We start from the raw sequence: 12272 nt of genomic DNA on the forward strand, positions 1-12272 counted from the left end.
TCACATAATAGTAAAAACAGTAAATACACAAAACAAATAAAAATATTAAAAGCAGTAAGTATATGTATAAATAACATATAAAGGCAAACCTATCAGAATTATGCCAGAATTTTCACTGGAGACTATGAAAGCTGGAAGATCCTGGACAGATATCATACAGACCCTAAGAGAACAGAAACGCCTTCCTAGGCTACTTTACCCAGCAAAATTCTCAATTAACATAGATGGAGAAACCAAGATATTCCATGACAAACCCAAATTTACACAATATCTTTCTAAATATCCAGTAATTCCAAGGACACTAACTGGAAAATCCCCAAAAAGGAGGCAAGTAAAATCATAAAGCAAGAATTAATCTTTTCACAACAAAATAAAGAGAAGGGAAGCACACAAACATTAACTATCCTCCAATTATGAAAATAAGAGAAAGTGATCATCGCTATTCCTTAATATCACTCAACATCAATGGACTCAATTCCCCACTAAAAATACACAGATTGACACACTGGATATGTAATGCGGACACAGCATTTTGCACTACAGGAAACACACTTCAGAGACAAAAAGAGACACTACCTCAGAGTAAAAGGATGGAAAAATAATTTCCAAAAAAATTTCGCAAGAAACAAGCTGGAGTAGCCATTCTAATATCATATAAAATCGACTTTCAATGAAATGTCATCAAAACCATAAGGAAGGACACTTCATATTCATCAAAGCAAAAATCCACAAAGATGAGCTCAAAAACTAAAATATCTATGCGCCAAATACAAGGGCACCTACATAGAAACCTTACTAAAGCTCAAAGAACATATGGCACCGGAAATAATAAGAGCAGGGGATTTCAACTCCCTACTCTCATCACGAGAGAGATCATGGAAAGAGAAATTAAACAGAGACATAGTCAGACTAACAGAAGTTATAAACCAAATGGTCTTAACAGATACTTTAGAAAATTCTATCATAAAACAAAAGGATATAACTTCTTCTAACCACTTCATGGCATTTTCTCCAAATTTTATCATATAATCAGTCAAAAAGCAGGCCTCAAATGATACAGAACGATAGAAATAATCCAATGCATTCTATGAGACCACCATGGGCTAAGTCTGTTCTTCAATAACAATGAGGAGAGCACACCCACATATACATGAAAGTTGAGCAATGCTCTACTCAATGATAACTTTGTCAAGGAAGAAATGAAGAAAGAAATTAAAGACTTCTTAGAATTTAATGAAAATGAAAGTACAATATACCCAAAATTTTGGAACACAATGAAAGCTGTGCTAAAAGGAAAACTCATACCTCTGAATGCCTGCAGAAAGAAACTGGAGAGAGCATACAAGAGCAGCTTGACAGTACACCTAAATCCTTTAGAACAAAAAGAACCAAATACATGCAGGAGTAGTAGAAGGCAGGAAATAATCAAACTCAGAGGTGAAATCAACCAAGTAGAAAAATGGGGATCATACAAAGAATTAACAGAACTAAAAGCTGGATCTTTAAGAAAATCAACTGATTACATTAACCCATAGCCAGACTAATCAGAGGGCACACAGAGTGTGTCCAAATTAACAAAATAAGAAATGAAAAGGGAGACAAAACAGCAGAATTAGAACAAATTAAAAAAGTCATCAGATCATCCTACAAAATCCTAATTTCAACAAAATTTGAAAATCTGGAGAAAATGACAATTTTCTTGATGAATGTCAGGTACCAAAGCTAAACCAGGAACAGAAAAACCATTTAAACAACCAGTAACTTCTATAGAAATAGAAGAAATCAATAAATGCCTCCCAATCAAAAAGAGTCCAGGATCAGATGGATTTAGTGAAGAAATCTATCCAAAATTCATAGAAAATTTCATACTAGTACTTTGCAAACTATTCCACAAAAATGGGACAGTGCACTACCTAATTCCTTTCATGAAGCCACAATTACTCTTATACCTAAACCACACAAAGACCCAGCAAAGAAAGAAAACTTCAGACCAATTTCCCTTATGAATATCGATGCAAAAATACTATATAAGTCTTGCAAACCGAATCCAAGAACACATCAAAATAATCATCCATCATGATCAAGTATGTTTTATCCCAGGCATGCAGGGATGATTTTGTATATGGAAACCATCAACATAATCCATTATGTAATCACACTCAAAGATAAAAACCCAATGATCGTTTCATTAGATGCTGAGAAGGCATTTGATAAAATTCAACACCCCTTCATGATAAAGGTCCTGGAAATTACAGGAATTTAAGGCCCATTCCTAAACATATACAGCAAATCCATAGCTAACATTAAACTAAGTGGAGAGAAACTTAAAGCAATCACACTGAAATCATGGAGTAGACAGGCTGCCCACTCTCTCACAACTTATTCAATATGGTTCTAGACATCTTAGCCAGAGCAAGCATACACTAAAGGAGTCTGCTTAGATTGGATTGGAAAGGAGGAATTCAAAATAGCACTGTTTTAGATGATATTAAAGTATACTTAGAGACCTCAAAAGTACCACCAGAGAATTACTAAGCCTGATAAACAATATCAGCAAAGTTGCTGGGTATAAATATAACACTGAACAAAAGCTAAACAAGTGGAGAAAGAAACTAGGGATACGACGCCCTTCACAATACCCCTAAATAATACAAAATAACTCAGGTGACTTTATCCAAGCAAGTAAAAGATATGAGCATATGATCAGAACTTCAAGTCTCTGAAGAAACTGAAGGAGATTTCAGAAGATGGAAAGATCTCCCATGCTCATGGACTGGCAGGATTAATACAGTATAAATGGCCATAATACCAAAAGCAACCTACGGATTCATTCCTATCCCCATCAAATTTCCAATCCAATTCTTCATAGAGTTAGACAGAACAATTCATAAATTCATCTGGAATAAGAAAAACACAGAATAGCTAAAACTCTCCTCAACAATAAAAGGACTTCCTTGGGAATCACTATCCCTGAACTTAAGCAGTATTATAGAGCAACAGTGATAAAAACTGTGTGGCATTGAGACAGAGGCAGGCAAATAAACCAGTGAAACTGAACTAAAGACCAGAAATGAACCCATACACCCATGGTCACTTAATTTTTGAGAAAGGAGACAAAACCATCCAATGGAAAAAAAGATAGCATTTTCAGCATATGGTGCTGGTTCAACTGGAGGTCATTATGTAGAAGAAGGCAAATTGATCCATTCTTACTGCCTTGTAGAAACCTTTAGTCCAACTGGATCAAGTACCACCACATTAAACCAGATACACTCAAACTAATAGAAGAAAAGTGGGGAAGCATCATGAACATCTGGTTTTCCACTAGCACTCACTTCTGTATTTAACATGCTCTAACTGTGTCTCTCTGGAACGATCTTTCTCCAGTTCTTGGCAGCATGCACCTCTTAGCTTCACCAATCTTATGTAGTTTTCGTGTCTCCTACACCTATGAGGTTAGGTGGAATTTTAACATGGATTATACACAACTAGGTCAAGAATGTAGAATCTACAATTGACAATGCCAAAAAGATTCCATTCTGTACTTATGAAACTATTGAAGATAAGCTTTCCCTGGACCTCAAGACATTCCTCTCCCTGCCCATCCTCCTGAATATTACGTATGGCCTGAATAAAGAATCATGGCAAAACACTCTCAACCCTCAAGTCTGTACCTTGGAAATAAGGAATGTAGATATCAGAGAACTGATTATCTTTTGGGACTACAGAACCACATTTTAGAGTAGATGTTGTCCTTTCCTTTACTGATGTCTCTTAATTTTTGGATAAAATAAGGATTTGGGAGTTTATCATTTGAGGTAGGTACACAATATTTACACTGTTATATTCACTCTAATGTTGGGCCCTCTTTGTTGCCAAAATCATTGCAAAAAAATGGAATCGTAAAACAGAATTTTTGAGTACACATTCTGGAATATTTATAAAGTCCCCTATCAAGGAATGTACAGTAAGAAAGTGAAACACAATATTCATTCAATTAAATGTCTGTAGGGAGAATACTGGCCTTTGGGAAACAGAAAACCTACAAAATTTTTCTGTATGTCACAGGAATGATCCTGAGAAAAATTATTATCTAGAAGAATCTCCCCCACTCCATCTTCCTAAATCTTTTACACCCATGCCAAGCCCCTGGATAACTTTCTCCATTCAAAACATGTAACCACTAATGAAGCAAAGAGATTTCTATAGCTTTAGAGAGATGGACAACATAAAGGTTTCCACAGAGTCACAAGAGAGATACCTGGAGTGGGCACGCCAAATCTGATCAATGTAAGGAAATCTGTTTAGCAGGTAGGACATGGCAGTTCACAGTGACATCATTATTAGGCTCTCCCTCAAGTATATCTTGTAACCTGGACTCCCCTAACTTCTTCTGCGATGTCACAAGTGTTGTTGTGGCTACAACTGCCTCTCAGATATTCCTGCAGTACCTCTAGGGTTTACTAATTGACCTGTAATTCAGAGTAAACACCCATATGGGAGGGAGAACAAAGAGGATAATGACAACAGTGAAGGGGAGAAGGAAGCTGGCCTTCTGTCTTTGTATAAAAAAAGGAAGAAGTATGTTATACTTGGGATAGCTCAGAGAGTCCTTAGTAGGAATTGAGTGGGATATTTAAAGAGTTTGCCTTGATGTGAGCCTTACACATATGGGAATCAGGAGCTGGGAGCTCAAAAGCATCTGGACTTCCCTGTTCTTATCGTTCCTGGGAGTCAGAGTGTTTATATCCTTTTTTTTTTTTTTGTATTCCAAAACCAAGTGATGGGCAGAGCATAGTTGATTTCCTGATAGCTCATAACCTTTATTCTTTATGTCAAGAAGAATAAGGTCCTAACAAAGAAGGGAAAGACAAGTATTGTGTACTCCACTCAGAGTATACTCTTCCATGCTTTGGATCCCTATAGTGCAGTTTGTGTCTGACACTGATATCTGGGAGAGAGAAGTGTTTCTACTTGAGTCTTCATCATCTCTGTCTTTCCACTAGTATTACTCTGCTATCATTCCGTGACAATGAGCTTTACATTTCTGAGTCAATAGCTGTGAATACCTGGCACTGTTATTTTCTTTAATTTCTTTAATTTTTTTAGTTTTAGCAAATTTTATTCCTTTTTATTTGGGTATTTCTATATTTACATTTCAAATGTTATTTCCTTTCCCTATTACTTGCCCATATGATCCCTAACCGGCCCCACTCCTCTTTTTCTATAACTCCCCTTACTATCCGTTTTCAGTTCACATATTTGCCTCTAGAATTCACTTCTGTATTTGATATACTCTAGCTGTGTCTCACAGGGAAGATCTATATACAGTCCCTGGCAGCATGCACTTCTTAGCTCTATCAATCTTTTCTAGTTTTGGTGACTGATGTGTATATATTTTTCCACATGTATGGCATGTTCTGAATGGGATTCCCTCAGTCTCTGCTCTAAATTTATATATATTATTGTTCCACCTTTTAAAAAGGAGTAGAGCATGCACATTTTGTATGTCCTCTCTTGAGCTTCCAGTTGTCTGAGGACCGCATCTTGGGTAATTTGAGCTTTTGTGCCAATATTCACTTTCGGTGATTTCATAACATGTGTGATTTCATACCATTCTGTGATTGGGTAACCTCAATCAGTATGATATTTTCTAGATCATTCCATTTGTCTATGACTTTCTTGAGATAATTGGTTTTGATAGCCGAATAGTACACCATTGTGTAAATGTACCACATTTTCCATAACAATTCCTCTGATGAATGCCATTAGGGTTTCTTCTAGCTTCTGGGTATTATAAATAAGGCAGCTATGAACATAATTGAGGATGTGTCTTTTTGTATGTTGGAGCATCTTTTGGTTATATGCCAAAAGATGTATATCTGGTTCCTCAAGCACTGCAATTTCCAATTTTTTGAGGAATCTCCAGACTGATTTCAGGAGTGGTTGAACCAGTTCTTTGTGCCACCAAAAAAAGGAGCATTCCTCTCACTTGAGATCCTTATCAACTTCTGCTGTCTCCTGAATTTTTATTTCAGCAATACTTACATGTATGTGGTGGAATCTCAGAGTTGTTTTCATTTACATTTCCTTAATGACTAAATATGATGAACATTTCTTTAGATCCTTCTCAGATATTTGAAATTCCTCAGTTGAGAAATCTTTGCTTAGTCCTGTAGCACAATTTTAATAGGATTATTTTCTCTCTGAATCATTATTTCTTTAGTTCTTTGTTTTTATTAGGTAATAGCCCTCTGTCAGATGTAGGACTGGTGTAGAACTTTTCCCAATCTTTTCCCTGCTGTTTTGTCCTAAAGACAGTCTCCTTGGCAGGCAGTTTTATACTACATTGAAGAAATATCAATTAGAGAAATAGAAGAGGGACTGGCTCCTTCCTGTCTTCTGTACCTGTCCTGAACAGTAATTGAGGGAACTAAACAACCATGTTCTATTCCTATAAGGCATGTTTATCTACACTTGTAGGTCTAGAGAGACTTAGGAGTGATCCTGGGCACATCAACTGTATGCTGATGGAGTTTGTAGTTTTCATCCTGGCTTGTGTAACTACAGGCTAAGATGTTCTAAAGCCAAATTACAACCTCTGCAGATGTGCATATGCCTGAGGAGGCTGTCTCCTTGGTTTTCTGAAGCATAGTTAAGGGAAGCAGAGGAAAACAGAACTCCCTTCTCTTCTGATCTCTGGGAATGCTGACATTCTGGCTTCAGCTCTTTATATGTTCTTGAATATCCTTTGGTGTTCTAGAATTGGACTGCAAATAAATACTATGCAGGAGATGTGTGGGAAACACCTGAACTCTTCCATTAGAGATCAGAGAGATGAGCTGTATTTGCATTCATTTGACTGTGTATATTTCTGGTCTTTGTTTGACCATGCAGTTCTGATGCCTCATATTTCATTGCTAATGTATTCAAGTTGTAGGGAAAGCACACCTCACAATTTTTTCCCATCCTCCATCCTATGGTCTTAGATTTTAGTGCAACCCTTAACATTTTATATTCTAGATTCACTGTCCTAACTTTTTAAACATGCACATCTCTATTATCCCTGCACACTGTGTGTGTGTGTGTGTGTGTGTCATTGTGTACCTGTGTATCTTTTGTGTGTATGTGTTTGTTTTTGTGTCCTTAAATGGTTAGTTTGTATGCAATTTACAGAAACCTTGTCACTGAAAGAAGTCTATGTAAGAAATCTATAAAGTGTGGATGGGGCATAATCCAAATGTTCTGCCATAAAGTGGCCTTCTAGAAAGAGTAGCATAAGCTTCAGTAAAAGAATATGCTTGACAAAGAAGTGCAGACTGACAGGAACTTGATGTAGATCTCTCCTGAGAGACACAGGCGAAATACAGCAAATACACAGGCAAATGCCAGCAGCAAACCACTAAACTGAGAACGAGAATCCCGTTGAAGGAATGAGAGACAGGATTGGAAAGGCTTGAAGGGGCTTGAGACCCCATATGAACAACAATGCCAAGGAACCAGAGCTTCCAGGTACTATGCCACTACCTAAAGACTATACGTGGACTGATCCTGGGCTCCCACCTCATAGGGAGCAATGAATAACCTTGTATGATCACCAGTGGAAGGGCAAACCCTTGGTCCTACTAACACTGAAACCCCAGTGAACGTGATTGTTGGGGGGAGTGCGGTAATGGGGGGAGGATAGGGATGGAAACACCCATATACAAAGGGGTTTAGGGGTAATAAAGCAGGGTTAGGGGAATGTTGGCCAGTAAACCGGGAAAGGGAATAACAATTGAAATGTAAATAAGAAATACTCAAGATAATAAAGAAAAAAAATCTGCTTTTAAACAAAATTTGGAGGAAATACCCCGACATGTCTACATTATAACTGTGTACTGTGTCATTGTTTTCTTGTTTTCTGTGGTCACACTTGTGGCCTTTGAAGCCAAGCTGCATCCCGTGGATCTGTAAATAAGCTAAGACAGACTTTCAACTCAGTCACATGAAGCCTGTGAAAGGCGTGACAAGACAGTTGCAGTCATTGTGACACTGCCATCCCAATGGATACATGTAACTGTTGAAAAATCACAGAGTGGGATGCTCAAGTCTGAACTTTAACACCCAGCTAGGAAAAGTATAACTTATCAGTTCACTTCCTGAGTACCATCCACAAGCAAAGGGTAGGCTCAGATGAAGTACTGTTGAAGAAATTTGCTCATCCTTGTGAGCAGCATCTGAAGGTATGTGGAAGACCATTCAGCATCCTGTGACACGGGAGACCAGAGTAATGAGAAGCAGACAGAGGGGACAATTCTGTGTTTTTTTTTTTTCTGGACCACCATAACTACATTTTCCAGTCTATGGATTTGCTCATTGAAATCGTGTGTCTCACATTGGCAAAGGCCAAGCTGTATGAAGCCTCAATATCAAAACTGGATCCAAGGTCCTTTCTTAGTTACTGGGATTTACAGGCAGTCTATCATACCTTGTTTTCTAGATTCACAAATTCTTTTCTGGCTTCATGTACTTAAGGCATATTCTTTCATTCTCTCTATGTGTCTCTCTCTCTGCCTCTCTGTCATATTTTTTTCCTCTATCCTACAACAGTCTTTACTAATGTTAATGTATTTCTTTCCAGTTTATACCCTTCCTTATCTCATAAACCCCAGGGTAATCTGAACTTGGAGTCCTCTGGAGAACCACAATTAGAAATAGAGTTGACATCCAAATCTACTAGACAAGAACAACTGTGAAGATGCAGAATATTCAACAACCCCCAACAAGCATAGAGCCCAATACGCATGTATAAAAAGAAAATTTTTAGATATTCAAGAAATGCATGTCAGGCTGACCATAGGTTGGCTTCTCTTTGCTGAGACTGCCAGCATCATGACAAAGGTTACATGGGGCTTTAATAAACATGTATAGTTTAATAATACCTAGACTCTACCCTACTTTACCATTCCCTGTCTGTATGTTTCTAATAGATGCTTTCCAGAAATGTAGTAGTGACACCCTTTCAAGAGTATAGACGTTGTCACATGTGGCACCCAACAGAAGAATTTGACTTTTATTCTATGGGTGAAGCTCCTTATGATTGATCTACAACATACTTGTCCCCATGACTGATGCTTTGTTTTGGTGTGTGTGTGTGTGTGTGTGTGTGTGTGTGTGAGTGTGTGTGTGTGTCTGTGTCTGTGTCTGTGTCTGTCTGTCTGTCTGTCTTTGTCTCTGTCTGTCTCTTTCCTCCGCAGGATACCTCTCCATAGTACAGCATGACTTCTTAATTGCATTCCAAGGTTGACTCATCATGCTTCCTCTGTTTTTGAGGTCTCAAATTGCACCTATGTTAAGCAATGCACCTGTAGCCTGATCTGTGAACTGCTGCTCACATCATAAAGAACCCCATGACTAAAACATGTTATTTTTGAGGCTCTGAACAATGTTTTTGTCTGAATTTACATAATTATTCCAATTTTTTTACTCCCTCAACTAAACTGTACTTCTCTGTGGATCTTTCCAAAGCCTTTGCTTACTTGTATTTATCTATGTACCAGCTCTACAAGGAAGGCATAATCCCAACTCTCCAGCATTAGTTAGGAGGAGCAATGGATGAGGAAATTGGATAAAATGATCATTTAGCTAAAGAAGATGTCCGCTTAGAGTGATTAACTGTTTAGAATCGTTGCATAAATGACAATCATACTGACCTAAGTTCTCCACTTCCTTTCTTCATTGTCATTTTCAGTGTGAATAGTAAGGTCGGGATGAACAATTTCTGAGCTTTGTTTGCAAGTTTAGGCTTCAATATCTGTACATGAAGGTAGGAAAAAATTCAATTAATCAGTCATATCTCCATTTTTAGAAGGTAGATTGATGGAAAGTCTTCCCTTGTGTCTCAGCAAAGGTACTGGAAAGGCCAACTTGGCTTGTTGATTTGGAGAATGTCTGGTTAATGGATATTTATGTACTGTTGAAGGGGACACTCCTCTGGTACACTATTGCATGCCTGGAATTCCATGGTATTCTTTGTGATGTCACTAGTGTTATGGAAACAGAAGCTGCCCTTGTGGTATTTTGTTAATGCTTATTGTTTTAGACACAGACATGTTTTCTAGGATTATCGAGTTATTTACAGGAAAAACAGAGTGCATGGAGAGATGAGAGAGAGAAAAAATGATATTAGGACTTCTTTCTTGTTATAAATGTGCAAAATAAATAATCTGGTGTAAAGCAGAGAGAGTAAGCCCTGAGCCAGTACTGGGGAACTTCCTGGAGAAGCTGTGCTTGGGTCAGACATTCTAGGAGCAGGACTTATGGTCTGAAACATCTGGACTTTTAAAGAAGGGACCAAGCGTCAAGAATATCTGATGAATATTTGGCAGACAGCCAGAAATTGACAAGCATGCAGTTAGTTTTTTATGAGTTCCTTAATTTCACTCTGAATGAGAAAGATATCCAATAGGAGCCACACAGATAAATCTTCTACTCTCAGGGTAGAGTATAGGACTTCATCTACAGATGATTATTGTACAAGTCATTGACATGTTGTGACAAGGAGAGAGAGAGAGGGATACTCCCCTGGAAATGTATCAAGATTTCAGACTCATTTTTCTTGAACATACATGATTAGGGCTTGGTTGTCCTAAGAACTATGGACTACAGAACTTACCTGCATATGTCTAGCAATCATCGTTGGAGGCAGGAGAGTAGCTAATAGGTCCAACTTGAAAAGAGCTTTCTTACTCTCTCAGTGCTTCAAAGTGTCTGTAGATTTCCCCTTTCCTCATGCTTTGGTGGGGGACTCAGAATGGTCTCTACTGTGACTGGGCCATTAATATGCATGTTCCCTTGTGTTTATCTACAGGGTCTGCTGGAAAGGCATCATGCCAACCTTCCACCATCAATGAGCATGTTCAGCAGATTAAGAAGTAGAAGAAACTGACTATTGAGCTCAAGAAGAAAACCTGTGAGTTGGGTAAACTTCCAGGAATACTGACCCATGGCATCAGCAGAATTTGAACAAAAGATAGTTATTACACCCAGTCATTCCTTGATCGTCTTGACCCCTCTGTGTTAAACCCAGTATTCTCACATCAGAAGAAACTGCAACTCCAACGTCCTCATGCACAAACACACTTTTCTGATATGCCTCTCAAAAGTAGAACTTGAAGGTAGGATAGGAGTGTAATGGAAGCTATTTCATTTCTCAGAAAAGCAGAAGCTGTGTTTGAATAACAGATGAGATATGGCAAGCAGTGTGTGAGCTCTCATCCTGGATTTTAATAGAGAGAGATGCATTTTCTGTCCTCAGAGGAACACAGAAAGTTGGTCAGCTACAGAAGCACAGTAACTTAAACTTAGATAAGTAAACTTTTGTTTTTTTATTTATTTTAAAGATTTATTTTATTTGATTTTTATGAGTATACTGTACCTGTCAGACTCACCAGACTCACCTGTCATTATGAATGGTTGGATGCCACGATGAGTACACTTGGAATTGAACTCATGACATTTGGAAAGACAGGCAGTGTTCTTAAATGCTGAATAAACTTCCTAGTCTAAACTACTACTACTACTACTACTACAAATACTACTACTACTACTACTTATTATTATTATTATTATTATTATTATTATTATTATTACTATTATTGTTAAGCAACCCTAGATAGATCAAAACTTACCCTCCTCCAATGCTCTTCCCCCTTCCCTGTTTGAATAAGATCTTAGAATAAAGAAAGTCACCATAATATCTGCCCCTCAACCTCAGCATTAAAAAATGAAAAATTTTACTTTTTCTTAGCTATGGAGATTTTCTTGTTGACTGGGCTCATAGCTTCAGACCTGAAGTCAGGGATATTATGGACAATGGAGATCCATTTGAAAGAAGCTGCTTAACTTGGAGGAACAGGGAAACAGTGAGCAAGAGTAAGATGTTTGTCCACCACCTGATCCCTTGCTGAGAACAAAGTCTCCTCTTCAGAGCCTGAAAACTGGGTAGGCTCGGTAAGTAGGCATAGCTAACAAGCCAATCCAATTGTGTAAATGTTTGTACATATACAGGGTATAAAGGGAGAGCATTTCATTGACTAATTTGAATACAAACCCTGTCCACTATGTTCTTATATCTTGCAAGGAAACTTTGGTGTATTTTGTCTATCCTGGGATCCAGAAAGATCGCTTCTCACTCTCATTGTGATTTCTTCCCTCATATGACCCTTAAGAGTACTGAGGAAGTCAGAGAAAAACACAGACAACAATAATCTACATTGTAGAGATCAATT

The sequence above is a fragment of the Rattus norvegicus genome (genome assembly GCF_036323735.1).
Source record: "Rattus norvegicus strain BN/NHsdMcwi chromosome Y unlocalized genomic scaffold, GRCr8 chrY_unlocalized_2, whole genome shotgun sequence".
NCBI classification, from domain to species: domain Eukaryota; kingdom Metazoa; phylum Chordata; class Mammalia; order Rodentia; family Muridae; genus Rattus; species Rattus norvegicus.